General features: G+C 38.1%; 1 protein-coding gene and 1 long non-coding RNA gene across 2 annotated transcripts in view; one reads left to right on the forward strand and one right to left on the reverse strand.

Annotated features, from left to right (window-relative positions):
* The window catches only part of LOC127449604 (uncharacterized), a 64,082-nt gene extending 58,788 nt beyond the window's left edge, over positions 1-5,294 (forward strand). The window contains exon 4 of the long non-coding RNA XR_007898760.1: positions 5,029-5,294. This is a non-coding gene — a long non-coding RNA (uncharacterized LOC127449604). The remainder of the gene's footprint in view (positions 1-5,028) is intronic.
* The window catches only part of LOC127449544 (zinc finger protein GLI1-like), a 91,216-nt gene that overhangs the window by 54,080 nt on the left and 26,564 nt on the right, over positions 1-10,572 (reverse strand). The gene's annotated exons all lie outside the window — the stretch shown is intronic.

A 10,572-nucleotide genomic window follows, 5' to 3' on the forward strand; every position in this document is an offset into this window, starting at 1 on the left:
TGTTGCTGTGTTTGTTTCCTTCACTTTCTATCTCAAATTGCAGCGGGATTGTGCTGCAATGGGGTTTCCCTCTTACGTCAAACCCCGGGATTCCCCCAATGCATGAGTGCATATACGTGAATGTGAGGGACAGTCGATATTTTACATTGGTGTGTATTAATTGGTATAGTTTATAGTGTATGTGGTTTTCCCACTGCACTCCCAGAAATGTTGAAGTATTTCCGCTGTGTTGACTTGTTGTTGGGCTCCATCCGATGACGTTTGTTATTCGGTCTGTTCCAGGCACATGCGCACTCTTCAAAAACCTAAGAATGCCACTTATATGTTTACATGAGCACATTAAGTCACATTCTCCAAGAGAAACCTAGGTGTGTTAAACCGCTTTCTCTTAATCCCCTAACCGCCGCAAAGAATTCGGCATTCTCGTTTACATGACATTTCAGAACACTCTCTGCCATAAACCCTGGAATAACATTTTCTTAAGTGCATGCAAACATAAGCCCTGTTTCCACCTGGCATTAAGATATGTTTTCAGTGATCCGATCACATGTGGTCGGCAGAGGTGCGTTCCTGTTTCCACCTGGAATTACCACGTGTCACAAATGCATCTACTGTGAGCACTTGTGATCAGATATCGAGGGGAGGGTATCTGATTTCATGATGACATTCATCATTCACAATATCAGTGTGTTAACTGCATGATAATAAACTGTAAAAAAAAAGCATAAAAGACAAAGATAGGCGCACTATTTCTCCCAGATGCAGTTGAGATTTAATATATGCACGAATGCAACATTTAGAGCAGAATTCTCTGTTATTATAGTGGATTACCTGTATTAAAGGAGCTTCAGATGTTCGTGCTTCTCATCTGAGTCACTGCATGTTGATGTCAGACACACTTTACAAGATCTGTGAAGTTCTCGTGCTTGTGCATGTATTCGCTTTTTTTAATATTCAGATCGGACGGTTATTTCCTTTTAAAGCCACTCGTAACCGGTAAAGTTTAAACTGTTGTTTTAGCGCAGAAGTTGATTGACAGGTGAGGGGGTGGAGTTTCACTACTGTCTGGGATGCATTCAGGACGTATTAGCGTTTACACCTCAAATGAGATGTGGTCACATGTGTTTTCGACTCCTTTCGTATTTTGTTTAAGAGATCAGATCACGCAATGCTTTACACCCCGTTTAGACCTGTATTTAACGCTGACCACTATGATCGTATCACCCAAAGCGCATCTTAATACTAGGTGTAATACTAGGCCAAAGGTTACTCTGTTGTATTGACAATAACAGCCAGGACATTCGACTCAACATCTGTTTTTGTGTTTCACAGAGAAAAGAAAGTCATATAGGTTTGGAACAACATAAGACTGAGTGAATAATAACATAATTTTCATCTGCTATCTGAGAGAAAAAGTTCCCAAGGACAGAGTGATTTTTAAGGCTGCTCAGTTTCAGTCTCGACTCATTCCGGCAGGAGAGCGGAAAATACAGCTCAGCCTCTGTGTGTCGTGTGTGGACTGCGGTAACTCTGTGACGGTCCGTGCTGTATTAAACCTGTGTTCTGAGGACTGGCACACCCAGAACCAGCTCAACAGATGTGAGAGAACCATATGGATTCAATCCAGACTCAACTTTACAGAAGTGAAGGAATTTAAAGGAATGTTCCAGATTCAATATAAGTAAAGCTATTTCATCATTTGTGGCATTACCAAAAACAAAACAAACAAAAAATATATTATTTTTAGACTCATCCCTGAATATTTAAAAACAAGCATAAATCATGTTTACAGTAATGCACTTACAATGAAAGTCCATGGAGCAAGTGTAAGAGGTCCTGCTCGACCCGCTCCGAACGGGCGTCAACGGCATGGGAGGCGGGTGTGCTAATGAGGAGGCTAAAGTCTACAGCCTCTAGCATCAGTCGCTAGTGCGCCTCTTGAGGCCAGTGGGGTGAGGTTTACTGTACCAGCTGGCTCCCGTCACACTCATCCCCCTAAACTTCACTCCCATCCGGGTCACGGCACCACTGTAACCGGTCCTGCTTGACCTGCTCCGAGCGGGATTCGAACCGGGGTTGCATGGGAGGCGGACGCGCTAACGAGGAGGCTAAAGGCTACAGCCTCTAGCGCAGGGGCGGTTCTAGACCATTTTGACTGGGGGGCCAGTGTGGGGCTGGGTGTGCTTGTAGGGGGGCAACTGTATTATACCTTAAATGTCCCCTGTACACAAATAAAACATAATTTGCTGTTTTAATATTTGTGGAATTTTTTAAAGACAACCAAAGATTCACCAAATTTTAATAAAAATGTTATAAATTATAATTTTAAAATATATAAACAAACAGGCTCATGACAAACAGGGGCACTGCCATTTATGTATTTTATGTAAATTTCATTTTATGTAAACATTCTTTCTCTTCTATGCTTATGCATGCTTATGCAAAAATTACCCTGTTTGCCAGCTCTCTAAAATATTGGATATAACTTTATGAGGTCAATAAATGATTCCATCACAATAATATCATTTTAAAACATTTTTAATGTTTAAAACAAGCATAGACTCCTATTTTAAGTGCCTTAGTGAAACCATAATTTTCCTTTATTTATATGTTTATTCATTTTTATTTTTTTTAAATGAGAGACAAGTCAGAATTATTGATAGCTGACATTATGCTACAAACATTTAAAAAATGTAGCCTATTTTTAAGATTTACGCATTTCAATTTCATAACAAAATTCCATCAAATTAAACTATGTAATATTTAAATAAATTAAATTAATGAAGCTATTTTATTTATTTATTTATTTAAAAAATTTTTTAAATATTACACAATTCAATTTGATGGAATTTTGTTATGAAATTGAAATGCGTAAATCTAAAAATTATTTTTTGAGTGAATGTTGTCGATAGAATCTAACTTGCATATTGAACCTGAAACATTCCTTTAAAGAGTTTTAGGCTATTTCTACTTTAACCCTTAAAGGAATATTCCAGGTTCAACACAAGTTGAGCTCAATCAACAGCATTTGCGGCATAATGTTGATTAACACAAAAATCATTTCAACTCGTCCCTCATTTTCTTTAAAAAAGCACAAATGTGTGTTCCAGTGAGACACTTACAATGGAAGTCAATGGGGTCAATAATCTGTAAACATTAAAATACTCACTGTTTCAAAAGTATAGACACAAGACATAAACAATATGTGTGTTAACATGATTTTACTGTGATTAAATCACTTACTAACCACATCTGTGGAAAGATATTTTACAACTTTGTTGCCATACCGACATAACAGCACAGACCCTAAAACAACTGTAAAAATGATGATTGAAACGTCTTTACAGCTCAAATAATACACATTTCTTCCTTTAAACTCTCCAGAAATTGGCCCCATTGATTTGTGCTTTTTTTTTCAAGAGTTTATTTTTATTTTTTTATTTTTTGGTATTCAACATTATGCCACAAATGCTGTTGATGGAGTTTGACTTGTATGTAACCTGGATTATTCCTTTAAAAGTAGTTTTATCAGTGTTTCCTAATGTCAGGTTGATTGAGACATTAAACCTTTTGATAATGAATAAAACAAGTTAATTTACACATTTCCACAAGAAGCACATTTTTGGGCTATACTCTACAAAACGGGACCCTAAAGCCAATTAGCATTTAAACAGGCTCACTGGAGGCTTGTCTAAGCCTGTCACACACACACACACACACACACTGACACACACACACACACACACACACACACACACTGACACACACACACACACTCTGACACACACACTCACACACACACACACACACTCTGACACACACACACACTCACACACACACTCTGTCACACACACACACACACACACACACACACACACACACACACACACACACATTCTGACACACACACACACACACACACTCTGTCACACACACACACACACACACACACATACACACACACTGTCACACACACACACACACACTCTGACACACACACACACACACACACTCTGACACACACACTCACACTCTGATACACATGCACACACACACACACACACACACACTCACACACTGACACACACACACACTCACACTCTGACACACACACACACACACACACACACACACACTCTGACACACACACACACACACTCAAACTCTGACACACACACACATACACACTCACACTCTGACACACACTCACACACACACACACACACTCACACTCTGACACACACACACACACTCTGACACACACACACACACACACACTCAAACTCTGACACACACACACACACACACACACACTCACACTCTGACACACACTCACACACACACACACACACTCACACTCTGACACACACACACACACTCTGACACACACACACTCACACTCTGACACACACACACACACTCTGACACACACACACTCACACTCTGACAAACACACACACACACACACACACACACACACTGGCTGGTTGCTAGACACTGTGTGTGGCTATGTGTGTGTTGTGTAAAGGCTTTTGTGTGTATAATGCTGAAGAGGTCATATCTCCTCTGGACTGAAGTTCTTCTAGTGACACACTCTTCACACTGTTAAACACGTTTGCTCTCGTCCTGCTGTGAATTAAACATCCATCTGAGAATGAGAGAAGTCTTTTACGAAACCCTCTTGGAACTACTTCAACACAAGTGTTAAGACAACTATCTCTTGACTAGTGTTTGTTTGTGGGTGTTTGAGGATATACAGTGGGCTCCAAAAGTCTGAGACCACAAATGAAAATGCTTCTATTTGGAATTCTTTTCTAATTTAATACAAACTCTTTCAATACAAATTAAATGATCAGCTTGACATTGTGTCCTAAACAAGTTCTTTGTCCACATTGAACGTGAAACACAATCACAGTCAGAACATATTTGATGTTTATTGTACAGTTATGAGGAGCAGACTTTTGGACCTGTGAGATTTCACCGATTTATTTATTTATTTAAATCCTAACGCCTTCTGTTTATTTTCAGGTTGAAATGAAGTAAAAAAAAATCCCAGTTTTTCCATGCGGTCTCGGGCTTTTGCACACCACGGTGAACCACACACCTCAGAGGATTAGCAAACACTCCTTCGCCAACTTAAGGAATGCCCAACTGAAGACGGACAAACAACAATAAATAACACTAACTAACCATAATTTAACCACTGCAATAAACTGAAACATCAGTGATACGGTCATTTGCATGTTTAACCCATTACAAAGAAAAAACAACAACAAATAAAATATATTACACAATTCAATTAATTTCAATTGTTTCTCCTAGACAGCAGTGAGACTAAACTGAGACTTGAATGTTGACAGATGTTTCTCCTGAGAGAAAGACTCCAGTAATCTCACACGTGTTTCCTCTAGAGTTTCACAAGAGATCTCAACAGTGTCTCAAACTGTGCTCAGACTTGCCAAGATACCAAAGTCTGAGAGATCTCAGTATAAACTCAAACACTTCTCATCATATTCTTCCGAGAGCAAATGATTTGAGCGATACTATCCACATTCATTTTATAGCTCGACACTCTTACTGTATGTCAACAAATGACACATCTGGGTCTATTTGTCTTTCAAAAGTTGATACTTTAAGGGAACATAACTGGGAACACGAAGTCAATCATTATACAATAAAAAGTTTTCCTCTGGGATAGAATACAGACAGAAGTTCACTGCAAAAAACCATTGTCTTAATTAGTATTTTTGTCTTGTTTTCAGAGAAATCTAACTAAATTTAGTTATGAAATGTGGTAAGAAAAATAAACGTGTTTTTACTTTGAATCATTTTTTTTCCTTACCCCATTCAGTCGGAAAAATATTTCAGCCTATTTTTAAGATTTACGCATTTCAATTTCATAACAAAATTCCATCAAATTGAATTGTGTAAGGTTTGACAAAAGTAATTCTTAAAACATAAAATATTTAGGTTTTTAATTTAATTTAATTTTATCAAAAGTTACACTGTAAAAATGCTACAGAAATAAAACTTTAATTGATTAATGAGTATTAACTGTAAAATATACAGTAAAATTGTTTTATATATTTTAAAAGACAATGCAGTAGTTTTTACAATAAAATGTTGTAAAAATTAAATTTTAGATGTAAAAAGTATGCTTTTGCTGTATAATTAATGGTAAAAATGTATATTATGTTTAACAAGAGAGTACATGTACTTTTTACGATAAATGATTGTTGTTGTTATTTTTTATTTTATTTTATTTTTATCCCCAATTTGGAATGGCCAGTTCCCAAAGTCCTCGTGGTGGCAATCCGGGTGGTGGAGGACGAATCTCAGTTGCCTCCGCGTCTGAGACCGTCAATCTGCGCATCTTATCACGTGGCTTGTTGAGCGTGTTACCGCAGAGATGTAGCGCATGTGGAGGCTTCACGCTATTCTCCGCGGCATCCACGCACAACTCACCACACACCCCACCGAGAGCGAGAACCACATTATAGCGACCATGAGGAGGTTACCCCATGTGACTCTACCCTCCCTAGCAACCGGGCCAATTTGGTTGCTTAGGAGACCTGGCTGGAGTCACTCAGCATGCCCTGTATTCGAACTCACGACTCCAGGGGTGATAGCCAGCGTCAATACTCGCTGAGCTACCCAGGCCCCATGGTTAATTATTGTTAAAATGATGGTAAAAAACAATAATCGGGCGTTCCCAGAATTCCCTGCATGACCCATTACATTTCATTATATTTTATGGGAATAGTTATGTTTCTTATTTTTAATATCACTTATCTACATTGGGGTGTTCTGTGTTATATTTAATGTAATTTAGTTAATGTTTACTGCATTATTTTAATTTCACACGTGTTACCCTGATGGTGTTTAGTGTTTGTGTGAGTGACACTGAGCACTGTTTCTACATGTTTATTGATCATTACTCCAGGAAGGGTCACTATTGATGAACTTCATGTCATCATGTGCTCTTCTGTAATTACTACAGTGATTAACAATACCTTATAAAGTAAAAAGCAGATTTTTACAGTTTCAGAAGGTTAATATCAAGTTTATGACATTTTATTTTTTTTTACTATTAATTTAACACAATTTGTTTACATTTTTACTGTATTTTTTTTACATAATTATTCTGGCAACCACAGCTGCCAGTTTTTGTATTTTTTTTTTTTTTTTTAAAAACAACAGGATTTTTTTTATTTTTTTACAGTGCACAATTCATTTTGATGGAATTTTGATATGAAATTGAAATTCGTAAATCTTAATTTTTGTATTTAATTTTTTTGTATTATTGTTGGCAGATTCTCATATATTTTTTCTCATTATAAACATAATTGTTTCTAAATATTGTAAGGAATATTAGAAATATTCCAGGTTCAATACAAGTTAATCTCAGTCAACAGAATTTGTGGCATAATGTTGATTACCACAAAAATTAATTTCGACTCGTTCCTCCTTTTCTTTTAAAAAAGCACAAATGTGTGTTCCAGTGAGACACTTACAATGGAAGTCAATGGGGTCAATCTGTAAACATTAAAATACTCACTGTTTCACAAGTATAGACACAAGACATAAACAATATGTGTGTTAACATGATTTTACTGTGATTAAATCACTTACTAACCGCATCTGTGGAAAGATAGAGACAATTTTACAACTTCATTACCATGACGGCGTAATGTCAACAAACCCAATTCAAAAGGACAATATAAACAACTTTACAGCTCAAATAATACACGTTTTTTTTTTTTTTTTACAGTAGGCCTACTTTATTTAAAAATATCAGTTTTACAGTCACATTTTTAGTCTGAGAATGTTTTATTGTTATTAACAATTGTTACTGATTCCATTCATAAAACAAACAAACACAACATAAAATACAGAATCACATTATGTACATTAAGCCCCTCCACCAGAACATCCCCCCCACAAACATGCACTACAATGGTCACAAACAATTAGAATATTAAAATTAAAATAAATAAAAAAACATTAAAAAAAAAAAGTATACTTTCAAAAACAACAAGAATGCACATACACATCTAAAGTACAAATCCCTCTCTACCACCCCTCCCCGGGAACCCTCCAAAAAAGCCAAATATCCACCCCACTTCCTGTCAAACAAATCCCATTTTCCCAGCCTATTATAAATCACCTTCTCGAATGCCGCCACCCCGCCCATCTCCCCGCACCACTCCCGAAACGAGGGTGCCCCAGCCGACTTCCATCCCCTGAGGATGATCCGTCTGCCGATCATAACTCCAGATAGGACCCAACATTTTAGCAAATAGCATACTTATACACCTAATATTTAATTTGACAACGCCCCATCGCCTAAGATACAGAGTCTGGGGCAAAATGAAAATTGAGTGTCCAATACATCACACATAAAACTTTGAACCCTCAACCAAAATTCTTGGATCTTAACACACCCCAAAAAAACATGAGTTGTGTCCCCATCTTCTGACTGGCATCGTCAGCAGGTGGGTGTGTCTTTAAGACCAAGCCTATGCAATCTAGAAGGGGTCCAATAGAATCAATGTAAAATCTTAAATTGCATCAGACGCACCCTTGCATCTCTAGATGCAGATTTGACGTTTTTTAGAATCCTAGCCCACACTCCCTCCTCCAATACCAAGTTTAAATCTTTCTCCCATAATCTATTTTTAAAAGTTAAAGCTCTGTCCCCCAGACTCTGAATTAGCAGGGAGTAATACACTGATGCCTCATGACCTTTTCCAAAAGCAGTAATCACCAATCCCAGAGTATCTGCCGCTTTGGGGGGGTGAATGCTACTCCCAATAATAGTACAGAGCAGGTGGCGCAGCTGTAAATACCTATAAAACTGAGATCTGGGAATCTTAAAATGTTGAACCAAATTTTCAAAGGATCTCAACACTCCACTCTCATTTAGGTCACCGAGCGTATTAACCCCCTCACAATCCACTCTGACCAGCAGAAAGGGGATCATCTACAGGGAGAGATTGTAGCAGGTAGTTGAATTTTGGAATACAATTCATTTTAATAACATTAACCTTCCCAATCATCGATAAATGTAATGAAGCCCACCTGTCCACATCGTTCGAAAACCGTTTTATTAAAGGGGACCTGTTATGCAACATAAATGTGAGTCGGCAGTGTGTGTACACAACCACCCTACAATGTTAAAAGTCCACCCACTCCTCTTTCTTATATTTCTATTAATCTAAAACAGTGTCGCAAAGTGATTGGTTTTCGTTTCTGCTCTAACGTGACGCCCACGACTGGTGACAGACTCCACCCTATTATCATAGATCCTCCCCTGAGTGATCGACACACACAGTCTGCCATTTCTTTCCGCACTGGAGCAGCTACGGTGAGAAAAATAATGTCTCAGCTTCGTAAGCATCATAAGTGTTCTGTTGTTGGCTGTAAAAGTGAACATAAGAGTCTTCATGTACTCCTGGCATCAGAGCCACTGAAGACGCAGTGGACAAGTTTTGTTTTTGAAGCAAAAGTGCCCCAAAACATACCAAAATTTGTATATGTTTGTGCAAATTATTTTACACCAGTGCTTTGTGAACGAGGGTCAATATAAAGCAGGATTTTCCAAAAATGTGATTCTCAAGCATGGATCAGTACCAACTGTTCATGTTCCAGCTTTAGTATCGCACTTTATATTTTGTGAATGTTTGCAAATCGCCTTTCTGAATGTGCTTGTTAGATGATTCCACGGCTAATACAGCTAATGTTACTATTGTCTCTGATTGTATTCACGGAGACCAGAGCTATGTCGTTATTTTTACGCTTACAGCCTGTATAAAAATAGGGGGCGGGGAGCAGCAGCTCATTTGCATTTAAAGAGACACACACGAAAACAGCGTGTTTTTGATTCCACCTAAAAAGAGGCATTTACAACATGGTATAATAAATGAAAAATGTATTTTGAGCTGAAACTTCACAGACACATTCTGGGGACACCTGAGACTTATATTACATCTTGTAAAAAGGGCAATAATAGGTCTCCTTTAAGGTGTCAAAATTAACTCTAACTAAATCACACAAATTTGCTGGGAATAAAATGCCCAAATACTTAATGCCCTGTTTGGGCCACTGGTAGGTGCCCAGCTGAACAGCCGTTACTGGGCAGTACGCTGTCAGAGCCAAAGCTTCGGATTTAGACCAATTGACTCTGTATCCTGAGAACTTAGAAAAGGATTAATAATTCTGTGGAGGCAAGGCATAGGTCTAGTGGGGTCGGAGACAAATAATAAAATATCATCTGCGTTAAGCAGAAGCATATGCGCCATACCTCCCTTTCTTATCGCAGCTGCTAATGGTTCCAGGGCAAGACAGAACAATAATGGGGAAAGAGGGCAACCCTGCCGGGTGCCCTTATCCGGATTAAAATCATCATTTGTTTGTACCGCCGCTACCGGGTGTCTATAAAGTAACTTAATCCATCCAATAAAAGTATTCACGAACCCGTATATTTCCAAAATCTTAAAAAGATAATCCCATTCTACCATATCAAACGCCTTTTCGGCATCAAGTGAGATGGCAGCGACCGGAGTCAGATCA

This window comes from Myxocyprinus asiaticus, chromosome 12 (assembly GCF_019703515.2).
Source record: "Myxocyprinus asiaticus isolate MX2 ecotype Aquarium Trade chromosome 12, UBuf_Myxa_2, whole genome shotgun sequence".
Classification (NCBI taxonomy): domain Eukaryota; kingdom Metazoa; phylum Chordata; class Actinopteri; order Cypriniformes; family Catostomidae; genus Myxocyprinus; species Myxocyprinus asiaticus.